We start from the raw sequence: 16,488 nt of genomic DNA on the forward strand, positions 1-16,488 counted from the left end.
AAAAGCAACCTGGGAATGAAGGAATTAGATTAAGTCCTTCCACTTAGTCAATTTCCATGATCTAATATTCCCCTCATGTTCCAACACAGCTCTGTTCTCTGCTGACGACATCAGGGCTGAGGAAATCTCTTAGAAGGCAGTTTCAATTCAAGGGCAAGGCAGACGAGAGACCACTTAGTTCCCCACACAAAGTATACTCAGTTTAGTGTGCTTGTAGGCGAGCCAGAAACTGTAACGAGAACACTTAGGAAACCAAGCCCCCTTGGATATAGATGATCAATAATGTTCTCGACGAAGTTGAAAACAGTTCAGAACATGGCGTCTCACCGACTTGTACTATAAAGTTTTAGTGTAGTTACTGTGGATCTAATTTCTGGCAACATCTTGAAACAGCAATCAATACTTGCCCAGGATATGCTTTCCCTGCCATTTATTCTGTTATCCAGCCAGTGGCAACAACAATCATTTAAGATCACCTACGCACTGATAGGTTGCTAATGATGAGTACCTACTGTATGGGTAACAAGGATCAAGACCCTTCTGGGCTGGATACTACAGAAGAAAAGATGCCCAGATACACATCACTATAGCATGTGAGGAAATTTTGCATAAAATGAGAGGCAACAGGAAAGTCACCTGTGGACTTCCTCCCCTCTCATCCTGCCAATAAAAATGTTATTGCAAAGACAGTAGACACTAAAAAGAAATAGACTACCTAAGTGGGCTAAGCTTGTATGGAGGAGAGAGGCAAATATTTTGACAATATGGGGATCAGGGTTTTGTGGCAGCAAGGTAAAAAAAGGTTGATTTGTGGGACTGACTCCTGGTATGTGTACCTGTTGTTTTGTGTTGGTCTGTATTTGATGTTTGCCAAAAATGTCAAAGTATGAGATGTAAGATTTTGGTTTATGTCCATATATTATGAAGGAAGTAAGGCAAATGGATCCATCAGTCCAGTGGCTGATGTTTAACCTCCTTTCTCCCTTAGTCTTGCATATGTCTGCTTCTCCTGTATTTCCAAGAAACCATGAATGGTATCATCCCCAGGAAGTACAAGAAACCTTAAACTGCAGAAACAAAATGCCTATTGAGCATTTGGGAAATGTTCTGAACAGTGTTGCCCATCTCCTGCAGCAAAACATTGCAGCAGAGACAGACATGGTACTGGTGGAAATCACTGGCAGAGGGATATTGCAAAATACATGTGACTGTAGAACCCAGTATGACTCTGACTGGGGGAGCTGAACACAGGAACACACCGAAAAAAACACTACAATGTGCTGGATATGCCAGCATTACTGAATAGTGAGTAGCTGCAATAACATGGCATATACAGCAAGAGGAAAATGAATGTATAATCTGAAATAATGAAGCTAAGTTAAATATATGTTCACTGCTTTGGGTAACTAGTAGACATTAGTAAAGAGCAACACTACCCTTGCACCCAAAGCCAATCCAAGTTTTTGTTTTTCAGATCCTTCTTCACTGAGACCTCAGAAGAACTTCAAAGAACCCCAACATCTGCATGGTGAATGATGGAAGATGTTGGACTGAGCAGAGCAGCTTTGCTGAGTAGCTGAGGACAAGGGAAGGACTCGGACAGACTGATTATCATCATTTAAATTGTAATTAGCCAGGAGACAGCAATAATGCTCAGCCAGTGGCTGGATTTGTATACCCTTTTAAGATGGTGACTTATTACACTATGATTTATCTAGGTAGCAAACTTCTTGTAAACAAACTCTAGACCTTGCCTACCCTTGATTTCTTGCCCTAGGTTTCTCATCTTACTGGTTTGGCTCCACCAGTGGGAGCAGCCATGGCAGAGCTAACACGAATAAAGCCCCTAGGATGGTGACACCTTCACCAAGCGACCGATTCTACCCGGTGACAAGGCACCCTGTGACCCCCCCTCAGCAGTCGCGCCCTGTAAGCCAGGTGGTGCTGCACAGGGTGCTGCAGGCACATTCAGAAGGAGCTCTGAGAAGCACCCCTACCATCCTACCTTCTCCCTTGCTCTCACATGAAGTAGGAAAAGGAGGATCGAGCTGCATGTGGGTGGTACAGGTTGCCTCTCATACCACCCTCAGCCTAGGGAGCAGCAGCTGGAGAGTGGCAGGGAACAGTGTTTCTCACTTCCCTGCAGGAGGAGTGATCTCTGGATGCGGGGCTCTCCCTTCCCTCCCCTTGCACTCCCACAGGCACCCTGTCAGAGGTCATGGTCTGCAAAGCCCATGCACAAGCTCCTTGCACCCTCTTAGTCACCAAAGCAGAGTCGTGTCAGACTCGCCCATGAAAAAGGGTGCAAACTCTCTTGCCTAGGCTCCTCTGGGGCACCTGCAGCCCAGGCCCCCAGCAGAAGACAAGCCTGAACTCTGCCACTGCAGCAGCAGAGAGACATTGCTCTCTGCAGCAACGCTGTCTGAGCCACGTGAATTTTGTCTGTGTGATTTCCTCCAGCTTATCGTCTGAGCTCTAGCCCATAGTCAAACTGAACCTTAAGGGTTACAGGTGAGGGAACGAAAAGTGCTTTTGTTCTCCCTTTGCATCCCTCCTTTTTCCCACCTCCCAGCCTCCTCCCTCACCTGAATCAATCCAAAGTTACAGAAGTAGAATCACAAGTTAAAGAGCAAAAAATAGGGAATATGGAAAAAGCTTGTCATAAAATGAGGTTACTCATACCATCATGAGGAAGCAGGGTGATTATACACACTTACACAGAAGGATAGAAACAATAGGATTACTCACACAATCTCAAACTCTAATGAGGCGCATCAGTTACACTCCCACAGCAACCTGGAGAAAGAAAGAGAGTAAAATCTGGTTTAGCCTAATAAGGGCTTTGTGAGACAGTTGCAGTTCACATGTCCTATTACTTATGGTATGCCACAAGCCTGCTAGGGAGTGCAGTCCTATATGTGCTCACCAGCCCAATGGAGAAGGGAAGGGAGTATAGACATGGCTATTCTTCCAGCCATCTCCAACTCCATCCTTAACATAATCGATTAAGGACAAGAAGGTAGGTACAAAATTAAAAGAGGAAGCTCACATTGAAAACTTTGAAGAATACTCCTTATATCTTATTTTAAATAATTGGTGACACATTAAGAAGCCATTTACTTAAAGAGAGAGGAACAGAACATATCTTCTTAAAGGCACTTCTACAACCAGACCTCTTAAAAAGAGCAAATGCTGGACTGACTTAATGTTTGTGACTCTGGAAGCAGTATCTGTAAACAGTACCAATGAAAGGAAACACGCTATTTGACATTATATGTCTGCAAAATTCATAAGACCTATTTTTGTAAATAGATTATGTACTACCTGGCAGATTTCCCTCCTAGATGTTTTTTTTTTTTCGTGTGTGTGTGTGAAATCTAGAAAATGACTGGGACCCTCCCAGGCACAATTCATCTCGTTCTCTCACGGAGGTTTCAGACAGGTGAATCGTCCTCTCCTGGCCCAACAGGCATGCAGGAACCCCAGGAAGCTGCACTGCAGGTGCCCACAGCAGCTTGAGATGGATCCATCCCTCTTTTCTCAGGAGCTGAGTTTCCTTCACAAATCCTTTTACACACCTGTTTGAGCCTTCAGATAACCACAACGCTTAAGTACATGCTGAAACTCTCCCTCTCCTGGACAAGCAATTAAGTGTGTGTTTAAAAGCTTTCCAGTACAGAGATGATTTCCCACCTGAGACTCACCTCATGGGAAAGACCAAGGCTTCAAAGTCTGTAATCCTTGATTATGTGTGTGACTGAAATAATTTAAAGTAAGTGGTTCATTTCAGACCTACAAAAATTCTTCACCGCAGCTTCATATCATTTTGACATTTCTATTCTAATGTTTAAAAAAGATAAATCTAAATTGTAAGCATAAAAATAAAATGTAAAGTAAGCGTCACACATCTTGGTTGTGTTGAAATAATATTTTTCATGAAGACATTGGTGAAACCATTGTATTCTGTCAAATTTATCCATTTGCGTTGGATCAGTACTTCAGTGTTCATCCAGCTCAAGACTTCGTATGCTCTCTACATCTATTCATTTCTAGCAGAAAAGCCTTCTCAATGCTTTTGATGGCACCATGATGACTTCTTTATAGCATTCCTATTTAAAATTCCCTTTACTTACATTGAAAAAATAATCACGTATCTTAATTTTTTTGCTCCTTGCCATTAGAGTACTATCATCTTAGTAAGAAAGCTGCTTTTTATCTGCTTGGAGCTCTTCAGTATGAATAATCTCAAGGAAAATTATGCAGAAGACTCCTCAGTTTGTGTTTCCCCTCCCTTGAGTGCCTGAGCTCTCCAAACATAACTGGAACGCGGACATCAACCCAAACTTTTTGCATCCACCCATTGGTGTTTCTGGTTATTATCATGCCTGATGTTACAATACACTGTCTTTTAGGAAAAGCAGTGTTTAATTGACCAAACAAGAAAAACAAATGCTTCCCCAAGGCAAAAATTCCATGAACTGTTTGGATGTTTTCTATGAAGTTAACAAGCACGTCTGTCAGTATTTGGAAGTTTTAGACACTGTTTTTTGAATGGACTGAAGTAAAGAAGAGACAGCTTGAATAGGATTTTACAGTTTCAACATGCTTAAGGACATTCCAGGCTAAAATATTGTTTTATAACATTACTCATAAATAAATGATGTTTTTTAAGATAGATCTTATACTCAAATTAAAATAAATCTTAATTTATATCAGTACACCTAGAATAACAGAAGAAGAATACAGTTATCTTCTAAACTTACAGGGAAGAGTGACAGGCCATGCTCTTGAAACCTTCTTTTTAATATATTTGTTTAATGTGACCCTGCAATCAGACTACATGTGGAAACACTAAGTGCAGCTTTATGAACTTTTGGGGGCTCGGTGCAGCTGCAGGGATATAATCCACAGATGATCCAAATACAGGAAAGGAAAAGGATTCAGTTTTTTAATACCAACATCATTTATTGACTTCATGCTGACATAGCGTAGGTGAGAGGGCGCCTGAGTCTTGTTCCTCCCAGCCAAATGCAAAACATTAAACCATCATTTTCACTGCCAGAAAAAGGAAAGGAAAGGAAAGGAAAGGAAAGGAAAGGAAAGGAAAGGAAAGGAAAGGAAAGGAAAGGAAAGGAAAGGAAAGGAAAGGAAAAAGGAACCCACCTCTTCAATTTTCCATGTTTTTTTTGGGTAGCAAAACCACTGACAAGCTGGAACTCAGATTCCAAAGCCATCGAATTTTGAGGATGTCTCAGCACTGTCCTTAGGATCAATGAATCAAAGACATACCACTGTCTCACACCCAAGTTCCCTGTTTTTTTTCTTGCGGTTCCCCCTAAGGGGGAGCATTCCAGGAAGGATGTTGTTCTTTATGTAGAAACATGATATAGTGAGCCTGGAAGGAAGAGATACCTGACTGGGGCAGGTTTCAGTTACCCAGGAGCTGATGTTTTTCCCATCATATCTGAGATGATCTGTAAGTGCTCTGATGTGCATAATTAACTGAAAAATGAATGCTTAATACACCCAGTCAAAATATGAGGCGTATACATGTGATTCTAGTTTGACTGAAAACAGAGAATATCATTCCTAACTCAAGAGTTTACTGTGGAAATTCAGATCATATTCAGACCACATTCAGAAAATAAATATAGAATAGCAATCCATGTTGCCCAATCTGTACAGTGCCAGGCAGAGTTAATCCTAATGAACTGAGTTACTATGAATCCTGATTTCCCCAGCATGTTTTTAATTTTTTCTGTATATCTATTACATTTAAGGTCCAAGACTTTAAAGTGCCAAATTCTACCAAGAAGTAGGTATGACATGAGGTTTAGTGACATAAACTCCTTGATACTTTGGACGTCTGCAATACAACCTCTGTGATTATAGTTTTCAACAACATGGGAACTGCTGTAACCCAGGCCAGTTGTGAACAGCCCCAACCAAAGCAACAAGCCTTTCAATCCTTCCCTACTACCAATATGTCCTATTTGTCTAAATTGTAGGCTGAGAAAAGAACTTTTGTTCTGTAGGTAAATATCTACTGAAAAGTCTTATAAGCCAGATGAATCTTCTTTTTGGAGAAGATACTGAGCACATTTCCTTAGAAGATGATCAGTTTAACCAACATTCCTTTGAACTGCCTGGTTTTAAACCTACAGACCTGAAAACTACATTATCTTCCTCGACTGCACTGTGAACTTCTCCAATGTACCTGACTAACTTAGATATTTCTCAGTACTGCCCATTTTTGACAGAGAAAAGCTAGTGTTTTTATCTGGGTTTTGGTTTTGAACAAAATCAAAATCTGAGGTCAAGTTTTGCTGTCAACTTTATTCATATGTAATCAAGTTCATGCTTCTGCATGGATTCACTTTGAAGAAGCAAATGGTCTTCAGAAATCCGAACAGAATTCAGGGGGTGAAAGACTACTCACATTAAAGACAAGAAAATATTCCTGCAAACCCTTAAGCAGTGTACTCATAATAAACATCGTGAATATAGAAAAAAGCAACCTTGAATAATACGGGTTTCCAATTATTGGTCACTAACTAGAAATTAGCAATGTCATGAAATTATCAAAATGCCATTTGGTTTTCCATGAAAGATTGGTATATTTGGAGAAAATATTTCCGTTTAATTTGGATTAAGGCTAATGACAGGATTGTGTTATTTACTACCCCAACTATTCAAGAGTGCAAAGTGGTTTTTAAGCATTCACCAAATCCCTAGAGTGTTACAAATTTTAGTTCAAAGGAGTGTGTATCAGAAAAGTCAAAGCCAAAAGTGGTTTGCTCATACTTGTCCTGTTTATAAGCATCAGGCGATCCAAAGGAAGAGAAGTAATTCTATTCAATCTGTATGACCAATTAAATAGCCCAAGCTGGCACAGGTATACAAACAAGTGAAGAACAGAAAACAAAAGCTAATAATTTGAACCAAATGTAATTAATTATTGAATAATTAACTCTGATACCCACAATACCAATACCTAGAGACTCTTCTGCTCTTTTTGTAATAGATTGTAAATTCTATGTTTTGATTAGCAATGGTTTGTCCCCCATAATTTGGCATGTTCTGAAGGTGAACCTGTTTGGTTTCTGAGTTTTATGACATGAAAACAAGAAACCTTTTCAGACTTTGCAATCTGAACCAATCTTGAGTTTAGATCACGTCTTCCAGAGGCTGTGTGTGTTCAGACCTACAGATCAAGTTTTCAGCAATGATTTATATGCAATTAGAAAATAAGTAAGTGAAAAAATGTTCTGTAAACTAGCTGCATGAGGTTTCCCAATGCAGTTTGCAGGCTTTTAAGGGCAAATCTACTTCATCGATACAGCAAATCTTTTCAAAAGCATTTTGAAAGGATAAGAAAAAAAGAGAGTGTTGCAGTGTCATGGGCAGGATGTTGAACAAAGATGTTTTAGTGGTGATAGTGGTATACATCTTTCACCATATCTATTGAGTAGTTATGCTTAGGTAGCAATAAAAATGAAGGATGGACGATTATTTATTATGGGACAAAGCCCAGACTGGTGTCTGAACTGTTAGTAATCTGAACTATGTAGACTGTTGGATGCTCATCTGTGGTACAGAGTGCAAGCTAAGAGTTTAATGGAAGGAGTTATTATAAATAACATCTCTTCTGCTTTATCTCAGGCTGAATAAGTGCAGCCATCACAGTAAACCAGTGTTATATCCGAACTGAAAATGTTGCTAAGATTACACCTAGGTAAATGTTGTGAGTTACCTGAGGTACCTTTTAAAGAATTATTAGTTCATGCAGTTCCAGCTTATTTAGCATTGACAATAAATTTTTACACACACAAAAAAGTTATCATTCATTTCATATCTCATTTGAACAGAAAATATTTGTCATTGAATCTGCATTCTATTCTCTCCCAAATGCTCTCTGTATTGCTTTCCACTGCATCAGGAAGATTTTACTTTTGCTGCCATCAGATTCAAAGGTACTGACTACACACTTCTGAGAAGTACCTTGCTTAGTTTTGCTCTATCATCTACTACACAAACCAGTTCCAAGGCATTTCTTCTTTACTTAATTGGAATGTGCATCACTATCAAAGGATTTCTTAGGTCTATGAGCAAATTCTAACTGGGGCATCTCAATACTTCTGCAGTTCCACTAACACCACCAGAGATACATGAAGGAAAAATAGATACTTCTCTAGGTATGTAGAATCCTAACTCTGTCTCTTAAATAACGTCTGGGAGTTTTTAGTGTAATTTAAACTCTATATTGGTCAGAGTAAAGCCTACTGAAAAGTATTATGAATTTAAGAAGAGAGTAATTATGTCATTTCTGCACTCAGAAATGTCTGGGAAAACCTCTCTTCATGTCTTCCTTTTTTACCTGAGCATGGCGTATACAGAGAAGTTTTCAAAGGCTCAACGAAGGATATGTTTATTAATAATACAGACTTCTTAGGCTTATGGAGAAAGTTACAGACATTTAGTTAACTACAGCATTATGAATAAGCACTCAGAAGATGAAAGCGTAAGTGCGGTCTTCATATAACAGTGCTACTGGCTTAAGACTGGATATTCATCCAAGGCATTTTACTTGCCGAGGGCCAAAATCCTGTCTAAAGACACTATAATCTCATCCAACAGCAACACGCAAATAAATAATGTGTCTCTGAGTCATATAAAGTGAAGCTGAATACCATAACTGACTGCATGTTCCTTCCCCCCATTCATGCTTTAATTCTGCAATCAATAGTAAAATGTTTAAATCAATACTTTTGAAGTTGTGAGCTCAAAGCCAACACCAGCAGAAGAGGTGCTGCAGGCTGCGCAGTGCCAAAGCTGTGTTTTCATAATAGTTGTGCTTGCCTTGAGCGCATCAATCTATAGATCAGCACATCCAAAGAGAAAATCCACAGGATTTTCCTGTGAAACTATATCCTTTTCCTGCTCCTTTGGATTCAATCTGCTTTTCTATCTTGACTTTAATTCCTTTACAGGGAATGCACTTGCTCAAGGAAAAAATTTCCAAAGCTCACAAAGGTACTTCAATTGTTCAGACAGGGCAGGGCTCTCAGAGCTTTTCCAGTACAGTGCTCTTGCCTTTCCCTATGCTAAAACTGTTTCCAAACAGGAAACATTGGAATGGCTTGTAAATAAGTGCTGTTGCGAGGGAGAGAAGCAGAGTCTGTATAAAGTGACTCAGGTGAGGATGGGGTGAAGCAAAAGGCTGGGAGGTTAGTCCCTGCCTCAGCAGCATCACCCAGCTGGCTGCAGACACAGCCTGTGCTCTGTGGTCTATGCAAGGGGAGAGGCTGCAGCCCCCATGCAGCCTTTGCACCAGCCCGGATCAGAGCAAGCAGCTCTTTTGTCGAGTACGACGTGAGTCAGACTGCTGCTGAAGGAAATAATTTTGTTTACAGCAATGGGAAGGGAATTGCTAGAGCAATTAAAATAATTTCTTGTTTCATAATAGAAGCCATACCAAGAATGGCTGTTAGCTGCATTTCAGTCTCAGGTATTTAAAAACAATCAATCAATCAATCAATCAATCAATCAGAAAAAGTAGGTTCTAATTTCATAGAGGATTGTTAGTAAAAAGCAATTTTGTTTAGTGCCCTCAAATCTTAGATGCTGCCGCACCTGGAAGGAACCCAGTCTACACCCTTGTTACTCAGTCTGTTCCTGGGTCCCTTCCTGGCTAGCTGGAGGCAGTGGGTGGACCAGGATATCTACAGGGGTTGCTGTCCTATACCTCTTACCTGAGGTTCTACCAGTTGCTGAAGGCCGTGAAGCCACGGGGTGTGCATGTATCTCTCATTATCAGATGAGATATCTCATATCGTATCACTCATATCCACATGGAGGGTAAGAGGAGAGGTGAAACATGAACCTGTCACCCATTTCTCCTTACCAAGGCAGTTGTTAGCTGGGTGGTCTGAGACGTCTGGAGGGACACATGGAGGCATGCTGCAGGTGCCCATGGCTGGCCTGACTCCAGTAAGGTGTATCCATTTCACAGTTTGTCCATGGGTTTCACCAGTAAACACAAGATTTGTAATAATGATGTCTCACTTAAGGCCTGACTGGCCCAGGAAAGGGAGATTTGTTTTGTTTTGGTTTTTTGAATTTTCTAACTGTGTGTCTGCATGGCAGAGCCGGAGTCCAAATACATTCCACCTGCTGATAGTACCTGTCAAGTCCAGAAGTAATACTGAGATACTGATACGATCCATCATAGTTAGTATTTCTCAAGACCCAAATGTTTAGAGGGAACTTTCCAAGCAATTCATTGGGAAGGAATAGTAATCTCTCTCTTTCCGACACACACACAACCGTACAGTTCAATAGAGTAATTCTGAAGAGCCGTATTAAATAATGTATGAGCTGCTCATGGACATTTTAGAGCAGGAAAAAGTGAAATTCACAGTGTTACATATTTCACTGTGAGTTGTTTGTTCAGTCCTAGTGTTTGCTAGCTGTTTAGAGAAGGAATCTCCCCAAGGACCCTTCGATGTGTCTGGGGCTATAGAGAGAGTTACGATATCCTTTGGGATGGAGGGGCCTGGCATGAAGATACCTTCATCCTTGCAGACTACTAAACTGAACAGATCTTTTTCACCTGCAATTCCTAATAAACATACAAGTAGCTTTTGTTGTGGTTGTTTTAAAGTAACAGATAATGGTTGATAGAAGTGCTGATAACGAACATTTATCAATTGCAGAGGAGTGTGATGGATTCCCCATCATTGGAGATACTTAAATCACAATTGGATACCTTTTTTTCCAAAAGACTCATTGTAATCCAAACAAGAATCAATTCAAAGAAGTCTCAAGACCTGTGCTACTATAGGAAACCTAAACAGATATTCATGATGGCCTTTTGCTATGATTATTTGTATCATCCAGGCTTCATGGGGCAAGAGTACCCTACCGTGGGCACAATGTCAGAAGCAAAAGCTGTTCTGTGCCTGAAGGCTTTTTCGGTGTAAGACTGAGATAAGAAACAACAGAAGGATACAGGAAAATAGGGCAAACTGAACTACACAAAAATACCAAGGCCTAATTCTGAATCTGTAAATGCATTTAAGACACCATGATCCTCTGACTGCTCAGCAAATTTCAAATATTCTATGAATACAATATATCAATAACAACTTCATAATGTGTTATTTCTGAAAAAAAAATCAACTGAGACAATGAAAAACTATTATATAGTAACTTTCTGATTATTACATACAGGAAGGTAAATCTAGTAAATCCTGTGAAGGCTTTCTTTCACTTTAGACTGGCTGTATTAACCAAACACTTCAGACGGCAGCAGAAGATGAAGAACTGCTGTTTTCTTTTGAACCTGGCACCAGAGTTGTATTAGATCTCACAGTCTAGTTAGGATCAGGTCTGGACAACACTTGCAGCAAATATGCATGGCCTTCAGAAAATAGTGTACATAAATGTCAGTGGTGGCATTGCACTGACTACAGCAGGGAGAGGCCCTACAAGTTATAATACCAAAGGTCTGTCTCTTTGGTCTTCTTAAGGAGTCTATATCAATCCTGGTCTCTTTCAAAGAAGACTTTATCCGTGGTGGAGAATTGCTAGTGACTGCCATACCTGCATTTCTTATGCCCTATCACATTCATTATAACAAATCCCACAAATACAATGCTCCTATGAATCTGCAGAATACAGTTTATATCTATCCTAAAGAAGATGAAATTAAATTAGATGTTAGTTTATGTTCTCAGATGTAAATTATGTAGCAGGATTTCAATTTGACTACCAAAATATTAGATATAACTAAATAATAATAAAAAAAATCGTTTAAATGAAACATATCCTCCAGTATTATTTTTTATTTATAAATCATTACGCAACTATGGAACCCTGAAACTAGTTTTAATTGATAAATTTTGCATAAGATCTGTATTAAATCTCTTTTCTAGAGATGATCTGCATTTTAAAATGGACTATAACTCTATAATGCAAGTTTACTTATAATAAATATTTAAGCAGACATATATCTTCAGGAATTAAATATCATTAATGGTAACGGAAAAGACACAGCTTGTGATATGTATTTGGAAACTTCGTTTCCATATGTTCCAGACAGAAGGAAGATGGTGGTGCTACCCAGCCTAGAACATTGCAGCCTGAATTCCCAGCATTTTAGGAAGGTTAACAGCATTATTGTCTTAAGCTAGTTTTTTAGAGACCAGCAGGAGTGGTGTTTCACCTGTTACCCTGCAACTGAGGCACACCCAGGAAATATGCAGAGTTTCCCCAAACCTAGCATCTAGCTCCCCACATGTTAAAAGACAACTGGTGGTGGTTGATGCTGCACCTGTGAGTCTGGCAAGTGCATCTCTAATGTGCAAGAGACTGGATTTCCTCAGCTCTGGGCACAGTCTGAGGTTTACCTATTTGACAGCGTGGATGTGTTCATGGAGAAGTCAACTTGTTAAAAGACACATCCATAACTTGTGTTCCAGGCTCGGAAAACATTTGGGGATTGTTTTATTCATTTCTTTATTTCCTGTTGCAGATCTGACTGTGCTTCTAAGTGCCGTTGGAACCTCATGCCCTTTTGTAGCTCTCAGAGTACAAATCCTTTTCATAATAAAAAAGGCAATTAACAAATTGCAGAAGAAATATTCCACCATGGGAAATATAATTCTACATGCACGTTATAGAAAAAAGAAACAGAAATCTGATCTTGACCGTGGTCACTTAAATTAATAACACTATTTCCATACATACTATTAATTACTTGCTTCATATAGTTGCTGATTAGTGCCTACAACCAAAGGAGAAACTTAAACTGGAAGGAGTGGTGGGAAGAAAGAATAATAGAGAGAAAAAGAAACACTCTGTATTCTTTCCTCAAGAATTTGTTGCTTTACTTCATTTCTTCCTCCCTTTTTCTTTCCCTCCTTCTGTATTTAGATTTTCTTCCCTGTAGTCACCAATATAATCCACTATTTTAGTAACTCCTATCTTTAAAGTATGGAATTTTCTTCCTACTTACACCAACAACTGCAACAAGAGGAAAAAAATAGTTTCTTTTGCCTCAAAGGGAAGCACTGCTGTGAAAAAAAGACTGTGTAAAAGTCTCACTGAACAAAACTGCCACTTTTTGCGTGAAGGGACATTAGATTATTTTTTTTTGGAGAGCAACATACTGCTTCACTTGGTATTTGCAGGGAGAGCTAGCGTGGCTAAAGGAGTGAGCTCAGACCTCTGCTCCATCTTGTGACTTATTAGCAGGGCCACCCGCCTGGTTCTGTAGGGCCATGCTTGCTGCTGACCCAATGAAGGGTATTGATGGTGCCGCCATCACATGGGGTAGCTGAGGGCGTAGCGTGACCAGAGAAGATGCTGGAGTGGGTACAGCTCCTTCAGGCAGGGGGTGAGGAGGCACCCAGGGAAGGGGGGGACTGAGCAACCTCTGAGTCACATTGCATGACATGAGACAGTGTGATCTCACCAGGCATGTGACTCCTTTCCTCTAAGGGGAGAGGGAGGTAGGCCATGGACCTTGACACCAGTCTTCAAGCCTGGCTCTGATTTAATCTGCGTTTACTGCTTGTGATGACGGACAGGATGCAAAAATCTCAACTTCCCTTGGAGACTATGATAGAACTGAAAGGTCTGGCAGCCAGTCACACTGCATTTTAACTGGTAAACCAAAGCTCTTTATATAGAAACCATTAAAGTCATAAACATGAAACTCTGCAGTACTGTTTTTACAGTCACCTTTCAGAGGGAGCAACAACCTAAAGTTAAAGCTTTTTGTGAGGGGACATTTTATGGCTCCAGGAAGACTCCTGGACTTCAGTCTGTTTAGTTTATCCCCACAAAGGTAAAAAGTGATCTGAACATGGTCTGTAAACACCTCTGATAGCAGAGGGCTTTTTAAACTAATGGAAAAAGGTAGAGCAAGATCCAACATCTGGCAACTATGCTAACTACATTTGGGACCAAAGGCATGCATTCCTGACAATCAGGATCTTCAACCAAATTACTTGCTCAAGGGTACACTGGATTCTTTCTCAGGTGAAGCCTCGAAATTGAACCTATGTACCCTGCTAACAGAAGTTAGAGGCTCAACAAAGAAACCAGTTGATAAAAATCTATGGCTTTTGTCAGATGGGCTGATCAAAAATAGTCCTTTCTGGCATTAAAGCTATATGCTGAGCATTCAATTCCAGTGGCATAAAGGGAGGAGTATTTAAATTAGAAATTCTTCAATGAATTGTCTCTCTTTTACTCTCTCTCTCTCTCAACGTATGCCTGTTCAGGAAAAAATGCGATATGGCCGCAGTGTTCATACAAAGGTTTAGCGTTCACTAGGTGCAAATTCCCATTCTTCTGTTCTCCAGAACAATGAGATGTTGTTGAGACTCCACACTTTTACCAGAATATTCAAGTCAGAGCAAAAAAACAATTAGAAAGACTAATTAGACAAGATTTGTGAAAACATCTGGTGCTGGGTAAAAATAGATCAGGTCAATAACAAAGTGTTCGCTTTACCTGTCCTCTCACAACCAAACTCGCTGGCTTTTGAGGTCATGTGCAAATACCTGTGGTCTAAACCTCAGACTCTCATAAATGAGTTCCACAATTTGTGAGGAAATGTCATTCCTGAGATATTTCAAACTCTTGGGAGCACTCTGAAAAGTCCTGGAATTAAAACTGTTTTCAAAGCCTGCCATTAGAAATAACCACGTTTTCTTAATGTCAGAGATGCAGTGCTGAATATGGCTTATTTGTTCTCCGGGTTGCTATGACTGTTTGCACCTCCATAACCAGAAGCACACTACCTTTTTCAATATTTTAGGTTTCTGCACTGAATTCTTTATGCAATAGCCTCCTGTGCTCTAGAAGAGTCCAGCACTATCAGTATCTCACATGAGAGTTATATGGGTGTTGAGGTAAATAGCTTATGCTAGAATTAAACATCTATAAAGATATCTAGGCTGTATTATGTAGATCACAGCAAGCAACTGATATTCCTACATCATTATGACAGATTAATTCAGAAACCAGATGAAACAAAGTTTTAGTCAGGATAAGAAGCAGCTCCTGTAAGTCTGACCAGACATTGTATCACAGCACAGAGATCTGTGAGTTCAAAACCTGAAAACTATGGCATGTAAACATAATTTGCCTTGCCCTGCTCTCTCCATCAGCCTTTTGCCATTTTAGGGTCTGACCTCTTTGGGAATGGATAGAAATTGCAGTGACACCGCTACCAATAGGAGGACATTGGGCGAGTGCCTGCAACCTAGTCACATTGCAGGCTGAAATCCTCCACTTGGCAAGGAATTACACAGCAGCCATTTTCACTTTTGCAAGCTGCTCTTCCTACAGATGCATCTGGCGTTGGGGAGGACAGACCTCCGCATACACAAAAAGGCTTCCATCGGCTTTCTTCCAAAGAGCGCTCATTCAGTGAGCAGCCCATAGACCTGGGTACAATGTTTCAGGCAGCCCGAGCCCATAGTTTATTCCACTTTGGAGTGCAAATTGTGAAAACCACAGTCAGCATTCCTAGCAGCAGCTCAGCACTAAGCCTCACATTCATCGTCCTGCAGGATGGAGTGCTAATTATTCATATGGAATAATAGCTTTCATATGAAGTAATACATTGACTCTCCTCCAAAATCTGGCTTGGAATTTAAAAGATTATGAACAGTGCCAAGAAAACTACTGCAGGGCAAAACAACCCTGAATCTTCAAGTTTAGACAAGAGCCTTACTATAAACAAACAAAAGTGTGATATTGTTTAAATCGTCTTTGAAATTGTCGGTGGGAGATCCACCTTTTTTTTTCGTTAAATCCTCCAAACAGGAGGAGAACTTTTACCTTCATATTGCAAAGTTAACTTCCAATATTACCCAGGGAGCATTTCATAAAACATGTTGTGATGTATGTTTTCTGTTGCACAGGTATTGAAACAATCACTGCAAGCTCTTTACTGTAATTACCACTTAAGGATGTCCTTGAGACCAAAGAGACTTGGCCACAGGGAATTCAATTTCATTCTATCTTTCACTGGGTTGCCTTTGAACAAACCATTCCTTTGGCTACCAAAGCCAAGCTCTCACTTTATGAGGGCAAATAATTTTCACATGGAGTGTATTGTTGCCTTATGCTCTCTCTGTTCATAACAGGGATTTAAGGCACAGTTTGTTCATATCAAAAGCTCATTAAAACTCTCTGTGTGCAAGTCTGCTGTGCAGGAAAATCCTGATGCTCACAGCTGAGATTCTCCAGCACATGGTACTACAGCCACCAAAACAAACTGCAGTATATAGCTGTATTTTTATATACAAAAGATGCAGAGGTTGCTGAATTTCCTGGTGCCACGTCACTTTAGTGGTGACATGAGTCCACTGCTGCACGCAGTAAGGCAGATGCTTCACTGAGGCTGTTCAAATCCTCTCCTCTAGAAGAGGAGAGGGGGAGCAACTGGTTTGATGGAAAATAGCAATG

The 16,488-nt window shown here is 40.2% G+C and overlaps 1 long non-coding RNA gene across 1 annotated transcript in view; it reads right to left on the reverse strand.

Annotated features, from left to right (window-relative positions):
* LOC142059703 (uncharacterized) overlaps window positions 1–16,488 on the reverse strand; it is a 184,125-nt gene that overhangs the window by 22,669 nt on the left and 144,968 nt on the right. The window contains exon 5 of the long non-coding RNA XR_012661496.1: window positions 2,749–2,796. This is a non-coding gene — a long non-coding RNA (uncharacterized LOC142059703). The remainder of the gene's footprint in view (window positions 1–2,748; window positions 2,797–16,488) is intronic.

This window comes from Phalacrocorax aristotelis, chromosome 1 (assembly GCF_949628215.1).
Source record: "Phalacrocorax aristotelis chromosome 1, bGulAri2.1, whole genome shotgun sequence".
Taxonomy (NCBI): domain Eukaryota; kingdom Metazoa; phylum Chordata; class Aves; order Suliformes; family Phalacrocoracidae; genus Phalacrocorax; species Phalacrocorax aristotelis.